Source organism: Siphateles boraxobius, unplaced genomic scaffold (assembly GCF_051911475.1).
Source record: "Siphateles boraxobius isolate OS27281-9 unplaced genomic scaffold, OSU_SipBor_1 18, whole genome shotgun sequence".
NCBI lineage: Eukaryota > Metazoa > Chordata > Actinopteri > Cypriniformes > Leuciscidae > Siphateles > Siphateles boraxobius.
This window is the reverse complement of record NW_027508788.1, coordinates 11826838-11840035: the sequence shown is the minus strand read 5'-3', so window position 1 is coordinate 11840035 and position 13198 is coordinate 11826838.

Below are 13198 nucleotides of genomic sequence, written 5' to 3'. Positions count from 1 at the left end.
AGTCAAAACATTTTAGTCTTTTTTTAAAAATAACAAATTATTTCTGAGATGATTTCTGATAACCATTTCAGTCAAATAGTGTTTCACGCTTCTCAAATATTGGTTAAATGTCATAATTACCTGACAAAATACACTTGTTGAATGATTTTTGTTGAATGCAACCTTGTTAAACGTGTCTGGTTTTCTGAAGTTGTTCTGAAAAGTATTTTATTTTGAACTAACACAATTCAAAAGCTGGGGCCCAACAGACTCCGATTGACTATTTACAAAGGTCTTTAAAACTGTTTTTGGTTGCCTTGTGTCTCATTTTTCTGTTCAGAGCAGAAATAAAAAGTATATACCCAGAAAAACTGAAAAGAATATAGGCTACTGTAGTCCTAAAATATACATTCTAGGTTGGTCGTGAGAAATAACAAACAAATTCGATTTTACAAGGCTTAACAATTAATATTTCTGCTAGGTAACTGGTTGATTTACAGCGTAGATATTTTTCCCTGATATTTTTTGTCCGCAGTGCTTCCCGTCAGTTATAATGACACATGATTTTGACCACTTATTAAGTTTTGTTTTGTAGAAAGCCTTTCTTTAAAGAGAATTTCGTTTTGTATAAATTGTATCTTCATTTTAGTCAATGTTTCATCAACAAATTGCCTGGATTAATAAACGAGAAGAAAATATAATACACAACAGGCCTATAATCCGGACATGAAGGCGCGGGAGCGTGAACTAGAGAGTCTCATAAATGAACCGAAACTCAGCGTATAAAATACTTGCCTTTCACAGACCTGAGAAGAATATCTATAGAAAGCATCTTAATCTTCAGAAATGCTCTCTCCGCTCTAGAGTTACTATTACCACTCCGCTCACATGCTCTGGTGTGAGACAATGTGTATCTTCTTCTGTTGTGTAGAGTTGATTGACAGCTTTTAGATGCATCATTGGCATCGCCACCCTCTAGTTATATGAACGTGTCACCGAATCAGAACCGAAAACATGGGGATTTTTTATAGACAACAATTGCACAACCTATTCGATATTCTATAATGAAATCAACTAATAGGGTTGATCCACACATCAATGGAATATTCGAAAATCGTGACTCATCCCTACCGCTGAATATTCTATCTCATGATGAAAAAGTAGAGACGATTGTAGACGAAAATTAAGAGAGATTTTATCTTAGTTTTTATTTTATGCAAAACATTTCTTTTTTCGTCAACAATAATGCATGTTAATTTAGTCTTAGTCATCGTTTTTGGACATTGGTGCAGTCTCGTCATCGTCTCGTGACTCTCGTCTTAGAAAAAAAGGTCGTTGACGAACTTATTAAGTCTCGTCTCGTCTGACGAAATTAACACTATAGTGTGTGTGTGTGCGTGTGTGTGTGGTAATTACACTCACAATTGTGGAAAATTTAGGTCTATACATTGGGCTACTGTTGCGGTCTTTGTGGGACCAGTAGAAATACACTGGAAAATCTTATCTTATATGTCTATTTTTTTTTTTAAACATGTTATTTATCCAATTAAACAAAGTAATCCTCTGATTCAGATGATACCAGTTTCTTAACATAAATTATCTCCTGTTACGCTTTGCTTTGCACAAGTAATGAACTGCACATTCAGGGCACATAAATATTGCACACAAGTGGACAGTGTATAGCAGCCTTTGTTAGAAACATACAATGTCTGATAAGTTTTTGAGTCATTAGCCAATGTTTTTATATATATTTATATATGTTCCCAATTTTATTTGCTTGGATTTAAATATTTTTAATATTTTAATATGTAATAGCGTAAGCTTCTGTGTTGTGCGTCACACGTAGGTCCACTATTGGCCGACGCTGGTCATGTGTGTGATGTGTGTGACCTACAACACAGAAGCTCACGCTATTACACTAGTGAACTGACTCGAGGCCCACAGAGAAGGAAATGAATAGTTGAAATAAAGTCGTTATTTGTTTGTTTTTGCGCACGAAAAGTATTCTCGTCGCTTGATAAACTTAAGATTGAGCCACTGTAGTCACTTGGACTATTTTAACAATGTCTGTAATAACTTTTCGGGGCCTGCAAGGTCAATTCCTGAAGAAGCCTTAAGGTCTTACGGGGTTTTGAACGACATGAGGGTGTTAAATACTGACGAATTTTCACTATCCCTTTAATCTGTTGGTATCAAGTGGCTCCTCCTACACTTCCACCTAATGTTAGACCTGACTGTTGCCTTCCCCTGTCTTTCCTGATCCACCATCCTCACACCGGAGTGAGATGAACTCACTGTTGAATATAGCAGCTTAAATTCAATTCTAAAATCAGCCTAGTGATGGCATCATATAAGACACAAAAAGTACAAATATGGCACACACACACACACACACACACACACATTATATATATATATATATACAATTATGTAATTACAGGGTCACATCTCTCTCTCTCTTAAAAGGTCTGTGCTACATACATACATAATATATATATTTTTCCATAATAAACCAGCCTTATGGCATAAGTCATGTTTTCCAGCTTCTAGTCATTTATTGTGCATGCTACCTTATATTTACCAGTTGTTATTTTACTTAAAATTGAGATATGTCATGCATGGGATTGGTTCGGGTTTAACCAAAATATAAATGTAGATATCAGCAATATGCATGATTTCATGGTAAACCAGAGATATTGCATTTGTTGTTTTCCAGATTCTTGTCATTTATTGTAGGGGTAGACTGAGTACAGTTGAGACACTTGTTGCGTTTTGATTTTTCACTCAAAAATAGATACTGAAAAGAAGTGAATTTGTACATGACATTTAATTAGCTTGTAGACTAAGATATTATCAATGGCACGCACACACTAACATACATACACCATTCACTCTCCAGTCCCGTCCTCACCTGTTGTTTTCTGGCTCACGGATATTTGTCACGACTCACACACAAAAGGTTAGGTCCAAGTGCAGTAGTTTATTGGGGTAATCCAAATCCATAGTCAGCCAGGCAAAGGTTCAAAATCATATAAAGCAGTCCAAAACAAGAAACAAACCAGACAAGAAACTCCGAAGTGCAAACAGACATTAAGCAAGGACTCGACAACTAACACAGAAACAGACAGGGTATAAATAGACCAATGCAAACAATGTGAGTGGGAACAGCTGTGTGTAATGATCAGTGATGAGTGACAGAACAGGATGATGGGAAGTACATGAGGAAATGTGACGATCAGGGAATTATCCTCTAGAAAACCCAGGGAACACAAACCAGACACTGTGACATATTTCTCCTCACCCCATTTCTCTTCAGTCAGTCGCATACCAGACACGTACCACACACACACGCATAACACACACACATACCACACCCACACACATACCACCAGTGGTGGACGAAGTACACGTGCCATGTACTTGAGTTAAAGTAAAGATACTCAAGGTAAAATATTACTCAAGTAAAAGTAGAAGTGCTGCCTTTAAACATTCACTTGAGTAATGGTAAAAAAGTAATTGCCTTCAAAAAAACTAGGCAGGTAAAGTTTGTCATGCTAATTGGAGAAATCCATTTAAATGGTATCACGCTGAAATATTCTAAAACCTTGTGTGTTCATTTTCGATAATTACAATGTGTTCACCATAGTATTTATTACACAAATGCAACAAGCTACTTCTCCATTGCATGTCATGTCTTGAGTCCTCGGTCACTCAACACGTTTAATAGGCGTTCCCTCTCCGGAGCAAATAGAGTGTTGCGCATGTGCATGTTTAAAAAATTGAAGAGGGCAGGTCTTCTCTAAAATTCGGAAAGATCCTCCACTATACCTTTAAGTATCCAAGTACTATGATTTTTTTTTATGGCTATAATGTCCTTATTATAATTTGTCACAAGATTCTTGCTTAACTCAGTCTACGTGAAGACTAATGTCACTCTTGGCACAACAATCTATTTACAAAATGACATTAATTAGTCATATATATACAGAGTCTGAAATTAACACCTGACCATGCGCCAAATGCGGGTGAATTTTGCAATTGGCGGGTAAAACTGTCAATCTACCTGCCACGTTGCCCGGCAGCCAATGAGAATTGAGTGATTCATTAGTTTTTTGTTTTTTTTGCGTCTGTCCGATAACATCAACAATTTTCATTCAAGCAGCTGATTTATGTGAATGCATGTAAAACTAAATGTAGGCTATATTGCAGCACAGGGTGAAGTCAGTATTTACATTAACGACGATCTGAGACAAATAAATGTACATTTAATGTAAAACTATGTAAACGGCGCTCTGTGGTGCGGCAGGATTTTGAACAAGGTCCTGAGCTGTTGCTGGGCGCCGCGGACAGACGCCGAATGGCGCCGCTGGTGTGTGTACACTGATAGAAAGTAATGTGTTCGAATTTTAAAGATAATATATATATATATATATATATATATATATATATAATATAATATCAAATATATATATTTGAATTGAATATATTTTTTGTGTGTTTAATTTTGGAGGAAAGGGGACTGTTGCCATAAGGTATAATACATTTACAGTATTTATATATTTTTCTCGAGGGTCTATGGCAATATCCAGTGGCGTCATGCCCATTCAAAGTGAGGGGGCACGTGCCCCCTCAGATTTTTCCTCCCTGATAGTTTTTTTGTCACAACTTTATTCCTATTATGCTCCATAATTACTAGGGATGGCCCGATACCATTTTTTTTCAAACCGATACGAGTACGAGTATTTACATTTGTGTACTTGCCGATATCGAGTACCGATACCGATATTTCTACCGCAAAAGTAACTATAGGCTCCCAGAACAGAAGACAGAAGACTATTTTAGAACACAGGTTAGAAGACTGTTTTTATTTTCTTCTCTGCTTGTTTTAACAAGTCTAAAAATAAATAATAATGAGTAAAATAATAAATGTATTAACACACAAACCACTGTTAATTTAAAATAAAAGCAAGCAGTTACTGCGTGCATGGTCTGACATGACTGAATGCGCCCAAAGTGCGCTCCCCTAATAGTCTAATTCCTAAAAAGCTGACAGTTCATCGCAATCTCACACATCTGTTATTATCAATGAAGCTGACTGCACAATGAATCTTTCATAATATCCACACTTTTGTTTGTTATAATTAGAGGATTTGCCAGCATACAGAATTCAGCACTGAACAAAAAAGTTTTGAGCAGTGAGGGGAGTCTATCTTAAATGCTTCTGATTAGCCATTGCGTTCAAGAAATCAACACACATGTCTGTGATTGGCTACATCGCTCAACGCTGCAAACATGTTATGAATAGAAACTCTGGCCTGTAAATCGTTTCTATTTTGTTTTAGTTGTTCTTCTTGCTTTTCTGCAACAGATGAATGAAAATCTATTAGTTTTAATATGTTGTATTCATAGATATTTCTAGTTTGCGGGAGTCCCGCGAATCGTTTTATTCTCCCGGAACCCGCACACACAGAGTGAGTGCATTACCGCCCGCGCTCGCGCTCGGCCATCAGATCTAGTGCCGCGCCGCACTCTTTTGCGTTGGGAGTGCACGTCCCTATGCCTCAGTTCACCTCGACAAAGCACTCGCGGCGGCCAGTTTCGTTTCGCAAAATGTACGTGGTATCGGGGCGTGGTATCGGCGAATTTTTATGAGTACGAGTACGAGTATATGAGGACAGTATCGACCCGATCCCCGATGCCAGTATCGGTATCGGGACATCCCTAATAATTACCAGAGCCTTTAACGACTCAAATGTATTCTTCTGGATGTGTAATAAATCGGTCAGCATCAGCCCCCCCCTTTTTCCTAATATGGTGTCTGTGTATATCAAATGTAGAGGGCTACGCGGGGCGCGATATTTTTTTTCACAGGATGGTAGGGGAAGACTCATGAATATTCATTAGGGAACTGATCCCTGATTGGTCTTAACCCCAGTGACTGGTAGGTTTAGGGGCGGGGTTAGGGGGTAGGTCATCAGACCCCCAGTGACGGGTAGGTTTAGGGGCGGGGTTAGGGGGTAGGTCATCAGACCAATCAGGCATGAGTTCCCTAATGAATATTCATGAGTCTTCCCCTACCATCCTGTGAATAAAAATATCGCGCGCGGGGCGCTCTAGAATCTTTGCTCTGCAGGCCTATGTTCAAGCAACTCGCACGTTGAGCTGGCAATGTTTTATGCCTGGTTCAGATTACACGATTTTAGCCCGATTTTGGCACGATCCGTTTGACGTAGGGTCTCGTGGGGATTCGTAAACGACAACGGGCGTCGGGACGCAAGATTCGATCGTATCATCTTGTATAGTGTGTCATAGTGGGCGACAACCTACGTCGCGTCTGCGATGCTTCACGACATAACGACAAAAAGACTAGCATGTTTAATTTTTTAAACGGTCGTCCACGACGGGTTCCGTCACATGTATGAGGTTGACCAATAGGAGCACAGAAGCTTTGCCGTACACAACTTTCAAAAATGGCGAAACGAAAGAGAGACGATGGTGCTACTAGGTGGAGTTATGACATGGAGGAAAGGTTCGTAAGAAAACAATATTTTACCTCAAGTTCTCTTTGGTGGATTGACAGCCCATACTGTCCTCTTCGAGCAATCCAGGAACGTGTCCATTCTGAACACAGGACAGCCAATACAACACTCACCGCTTCATCCATTGTTTGTTTACGTTCGTTTCCGGAAGTCACTCGCTACTAGTTTCACCTTCTCAATGACATCACGCGCGTCGTTAAAGACGGCACGGGATGACTGGTCAGGAAGCAACGTGTAGTCTGACATGTTTCTTGTCCACCACACGACAAGATTTTAGGAGTCAAAATCGCTTAATCTGACAGAGTAACTATCGTAACAGACAAAAAAAATCGTGTAATCTGAACCAGGCATAACGTTACTGCCTGCCATTCAATTTGTAGGCTACTCTTTACAAGTTCCTTATTTAAAATATAATAATGAACAGTGTAACTACAGTATTGTATAATTTTACTAAAGTAATGTTACATATTACATTTGATTTGATTACTTTTTTACATTTCTGTCAAATATTAACCATTTTCAAATAAACAGGGTAGTGTTAACCTTATTCAGCACTGAAATCTGTCAAACTTCTTTCAAAGTCCTTCATCATATTAATATTAAAATAACTTAATTTCAGAGTACCACAAAGTCAGACCTCAGCACCTTTATGTACCTTTAATGTAAGATCGTTCTTAGGTCACATACCACTTTAAAATCATAACATAAAAACTGCAATGGTACTGTTTTTAAAATAATGTGTAGTAGGCCTAAGTGTACAGTAAGTGTGTGTGTAAACATGCTTTAATGAAGTAGACTTTAAAAGCTTTTGAATTTGAGCTTACAGTTCTTTCATCAACCTTTTTTTTCCATAAACTTACAAAATAGATACTTTAACTTAGTCTTTAAATAGAGGAGGGTTGCTGCTAGCTCCATTAAGGTATTTCTGTCCCTCCCAAACTGCATTGAAATGCATGTTTAGCAGCCAGAATTTAAAATTTTTCAGGGGGAGAAACCCCCTGACCCCTTCTAACATGATCCATATCACCTGTCAGAAAACAATTGCAACGTCTCAGATTGTGCCCCCCCCCCCCCCCCATTAAATATTAATATATTATTATATTAAATATATTTATATTAAATATAACGTTAAATATTAAACATGAAATATATATATATATATATATATATATATATATATATATATATACAAACACACACACATCTTGCTCTCTGCCCCGCTTAAAATCATTAGCAAAGTGATTTGTTTGGAACTATTGAGAGCTACATGAATCACATGACGGCGAGATCACTATGATTGTTATTGTTGTTAACCTACAGTAGGCAGAACTGCGGATCGTACCACACAAGTCTTGTACATGACCATTCATCACATAGTTATAGGCATCTAAAGATGTATATGCCCTAAGTTTCTCCACCTAAGCTCCGCCCACATAAAAACGTTATCATGTTTACCAACTGTAAAGCAGTGCCATAAAGAGAAAAGGTGTGTTCGACATCGGCTGCGGCTGGATGTAAGCGATCGGCGAGAGTAGCCGCGTGCAGGCGGGGAGGAGCTGCAAACGGAGATATAAAGCCGGACACGTTGTGGCTGCCGTAGTTTGCTGCAATTACGTCAGTCATGGCAGATCACGTGGTGTTTGCTTTCTTTATCGCAGACGAGCTGGAAGCGATAGAAATTCCATTATTATTGCATGACATTGAGCACAATGAGCAACGAAAGTGAGTAAAGGTTAAATGTAAGGAGTATCTTTTTAAACAAATTATAGACACATTATCAATTTACTTGTCAAGTTACTATATCTGACAATTATATGTTGAATACAAATACTGTATCGATAGTCTTTACAATACTGTACTGTAGTCTTTGCAATGTATTACTAATGTAATGGGTGGTTTTTGTAATCAATAGCTACTGTTGCTTGCCTTTTAATAATAATAATAATTATTATTATTATTTTGGTTTAAATAGAAAATTACTCATTCTTACAAAGAATAATGGAGTGTTACTCCAATTTCAACACTTATGTATACACTAATTATTTCATTAAAATCCCCATTCAACATAAAACACTGATAATAAAATTTTGACTACATGTGTGTTCAGTTAGGCTACATATATATATGAGTACAATTCCTTTTGTTCTTATATAGAATGGTTCCAAAAATAGACAATTTTGTGGAGGATGTTGTCCCTCTCTACAGTCCCTCAGAATTTAGAGGTCATTTCAGGCTCTCCAAAGAACAAGTGGAGGTTTGTACTGGTTAATATCGGTTAATATACAATTAATTGAAAACAAGTGTTAGTATGTTGTCTTGATAACCTATTTTTCTACCTTTGCAGGATGTCATTACTACCCTTGGTCCTGTTTATATGAATTTACAACAGACCAAACTTCCACTCACAAACAGTGTTCTTGCCTGCCTTTGGACATTGGCGAATCAGGAGTCATATCGTGGGGTGGCAGATAGATTCAACATGTCAAAATCCACTCTTGCCAAGCATCTCCATGAGTTTTGTTTTAATGTGAACACATACATGGCCCACCACATTTCCTGGCCCAGAGGTCAAAGGCTGGAGATGTCAAAGTTAGGGTTTGACGCAGCAGGTTTCCCCAACACTGTATGTGCAGTGGATGGGTGTCACATTCCTATAATGAGACCCCACTGTGATAATCCCCTAGCATACATGAATAGGAAACAGTTTTATTCTGTAAATTTAACTGGGTTTTGTGACAGTCAGCGACGCTTCTGTCACATCAGTGTGGGTCACCCTGGGAGTTGGCATGATGCCAGAGCATTTCGCTTGACAGAAGTTTGTCGTCTTCTTGAAGAAGATCCTCATTCCCTTGTTCCACAGGGAATGCACATAATTGGGGATTCTGCCTACCCTTTGTTGCCTCAACTTATGAGGCCTTATAGAGACAATGGCCACTTGTCTGCTAGGCAAAGATACTTTAACAGAAAGCTCAATGCAGCTCGTGTGGTCATTGAGCATGCATTTGGCATTCTAAAATCTAAGTTTAGGAGGCTCCATTACCTGCAAATGAGAAGCATTTCTAATATCAGTTCAGCAGTCTCAGCATGCTGCATTTTGCATAATCTTTGTTTAGAGCCCAGTGATCAAGTTGTTGTGGTAGATGGTGTTGATGATGAACCACACCACCAGCAACCCCACAACACTAATGCATGTCATCATAGAGACCAGATTTGTGGCCAGATCTAACTGATGTATACTAAACATAAAAAAAAAAAAAAAAGATTTGAATGTACAGAAATAGTCAACAAATGATTTAAAAAAAAACAGATTTTGTGTTGAAATTAGGAAATATATTTTATTGAACATGATTAGTTTGTCATTGGAAATTGTGTTCTTTGGGAACAAAAACACATTTTGGGGAAAGCTGCAAATCAAGAAAAAAAAAAAAAACCTTTACATTATTGAGGTTCATGGGTTCTGTAATAGATGCATAATTTGCTCTTGTCTTTTTCCCATTTTCTTTAGCTCCTCAACAATTGTTCCCAAGCTGGTCAACATCTTTTTTTCAAAGGACCTTCTGCGCCTCTCCTTAAGTCGCCGCCATCTCTCCAGATCTGGCCTTACCAGGGACTCAAGCACAGCAGTCCTTCTCTCGGCATGCTCTTCATACGCCTCCAGAAACTGTAAGGGTTGTGATCGTCTTTGCCTGTTTGTGATGTTTGTATTTGGTATGGTAGAGGTTCCTGGCTGTTCATCTATACTAGCACTTGCTGGCTGGTCTTGGGAAGATGATGTGGGCCTACTTTTGGAGGAGGTCTCTTCCAAACCCAGAGGTGTGGAGTGGATGGTGCCAGGTGGTGCAGTACCGATTCCCGATGACCCAAATAACTCATCCATTAGCTGGTGGGGGTGAATTTCAAATGTAAAATGAAAAATAACCAATGTTTCTTGTAAGACATGACAATGTTATTTCAGAAACAAAGTAAAGCAGTCTTCAACTTACTGTATAGTACTCCCAGGTGATCTTCCCCTCCCCAGTTGCACGGCGCCTGTCTTTTACCCTTTTATATGTGGTTAACATGTTTGCTAGTTTTTTTCTAATTTTCTCACTTGATAAGTTGTAGCCCTTTTGTGAGAAGGAGTTTTGCATTTTTTTATAGAAGGCCATTTTGTTCCTAAAATAAAGTTGCTGATGAGTTTTTGTAAGGTCCAGTAGAAATAGTGTCATTTGATGTGTTATTTCTGTAAAATGGAGGGGATAAGGAGATAAATAGATTAACACTACAAAACAAAGAAAAATGTAAATTAACCACAGTATTGACATTAATCTTCCTTATATTATTTGATGCAATACCTTGAGATTCATGCCTGTCTGACTGGAAGGAGGGGGATGAAGGTTGAATGGATTCTGAAGGGTTTCCACACATTGCACCAGGTTGCAGAGTGGCAGGCGGTGGGTACTTGACAGTGGAGGTAAGTTGTACAGGGGGCATAGTGGGGCACTGGCTGGATGATGGTGGTACAGGGGGCCTAGTGGGGCACTGGCTGGATGATGGTGGTACAGGGGGCCTAGTGGGGCACTGGCTGGATGATGGTGGTACAGGGGGCCTAGTGGGGCACTGGCTGGATGATGGTGGTACAGGGGGCCTAGTGGGGCACTGGCTGGATGATGGTGGTACAGGGGGCCTAGTGGGGCACTGGCTGGATGATGGTGGTACAGGGGGCCTAGTGGGGCACTGGCTGGATGATGGTGGTACAGAGGGCCTAGTGGGGCACTGGCTGGATGATGGTTTCACAAAACTGAGGTTTAGGGGTACCGGTGACCTAGTGAGACATGAAATAGGAGGTTGGAGGAGCTTTGCAGCAGAAGCTGGGCCACTGAGGAGAGCTGTTTGGAGAGAAGATGTGGTCAGTGTCACCCAAGAAATAATTCCAGTATATTCTTGTTCATTAAGTAAATGTATACCTTTTGTTTCAACAGCTGATACTTGCTCCATGACAGAAGAAAGGAACATTTGATCTGGGGGAATAAATGATAAATAAAACACTTGCACAAATCATTGGTGACTTGTAATTATTTCAGTTATGCTGTTTACTTACCATTTTGCATCCTCTCTGCAATGTCCTTGGAAACTGTTAGCATGACAACATTACCTTTGCTGTCTAACACATTAATGGTTATGTTGTCCATTTTGTTGTGTGTTACACAGGGTAATCCAGGTTATTTATATATCCTAAGGAACCATGGGACCATAGCCAACACCTGTTGCATTCATTATTACTAATAGTTAGCAACAAATGCAATTACCATTTTAAGTCAACCTTCAGTTTTGGCTCAACATTAATTAGCAGTGATTTCCATTGTTTTCGTGATTTAGTGATTTTAAGTAACTTTATGTATTAACCATGGTATTAACACACTTTTGAGATGTGTGTATAAGTGGTGTTTTGGACAAGATAACATATTGGATATATACTTTAGCAGTTTGACATGGGTGTTTCTGCTAATGCAAAATGATAAAAGTTACCTTTAAAAAAATATATAGGCTATATTCCCTGCTGTGTATGTTTTTTTTTTAGCAACATGATTTACATTACCCTCCACCTGAGCTCTTTTTAACATTTGAGACAAAACACCATTCATTTTCATATGCAAAAAAAAGCACATTTCTGTTGGATTTATTTTGTGATTTAGACCAACTCTTTGAAAGTGAACAGAATGTTGTCCTGTTGTTAAGTTGAAGATACAGCAAGTTGTTAGCAGTTTGTTAACCACATGCAGGTGAAGTATAAACACAGCAAAATAAACAAGAGAATATGAAGAAACCATATGAACAAATGGAGGAACATGATGTAGCCTATTATGCATCATTTGTATATGAGCATACATTTATAACCACATTAGATTGTATGTTTTTAAGATTAACATTTGAGTTATTAAAAAAAGCTCATTTGAATAGGTTATGCAGCTGAATAGGCTACTGTAAAAGGTTTGTATGAAAAATAATGCCAAATAAACATACACAAACCCTATAGGCTTTTAACAATAAAGTAAATACAGTAAAACAATATTTAATAAATATGATTTATAAGATGAAGACGACATTAAAACGTAAGGAACTGTTTTAAAAGTCCATATATGAGAATTTCTGGAACTGAATTCCTCGCAATAAACTTGAAACGCACGTCATCGGTGTTGTCAGTGAATCCGGCCAATCGTGGATCAGTTGTGTCGTCATCAGAACCTGTGCAGCCGCTCTTGAGAATCTGCGCTGGCTGAATCCTGCGGCTGCTCTCGCATCGCTCTCGCGGTACTTTGATAGCACACGTCACAGTCATGTGGAGTCAGCGCTGCATCAAGTCGGACAGAATTTCTAACCGGCATGCACTGCTTCAAGTCTGCCGCCGATCGGTCTGCGCAGAGCTGCATGAAGTCGAACAAGCCTAAAGAGTTGCGAGTTGCGACACGCTTTGATGTCGCCGCTATGGCTGTCACGTGGTTCATGTAAGCCCCAATAGTTCCAAAACATACGCTGGCTGTCATGTTCTTCTATGGGACATACAGCAGCGATTACATTATTGAATGGTAAATATGGAATAAAAAACACACTCAAAGCAGCAGTAGGGAGTTTTGAGAAAATGTCGACTTAGCCTGAAAATTTGAAGAAGCACAACTTACAGGTCCAACCCCCTTGCTCTC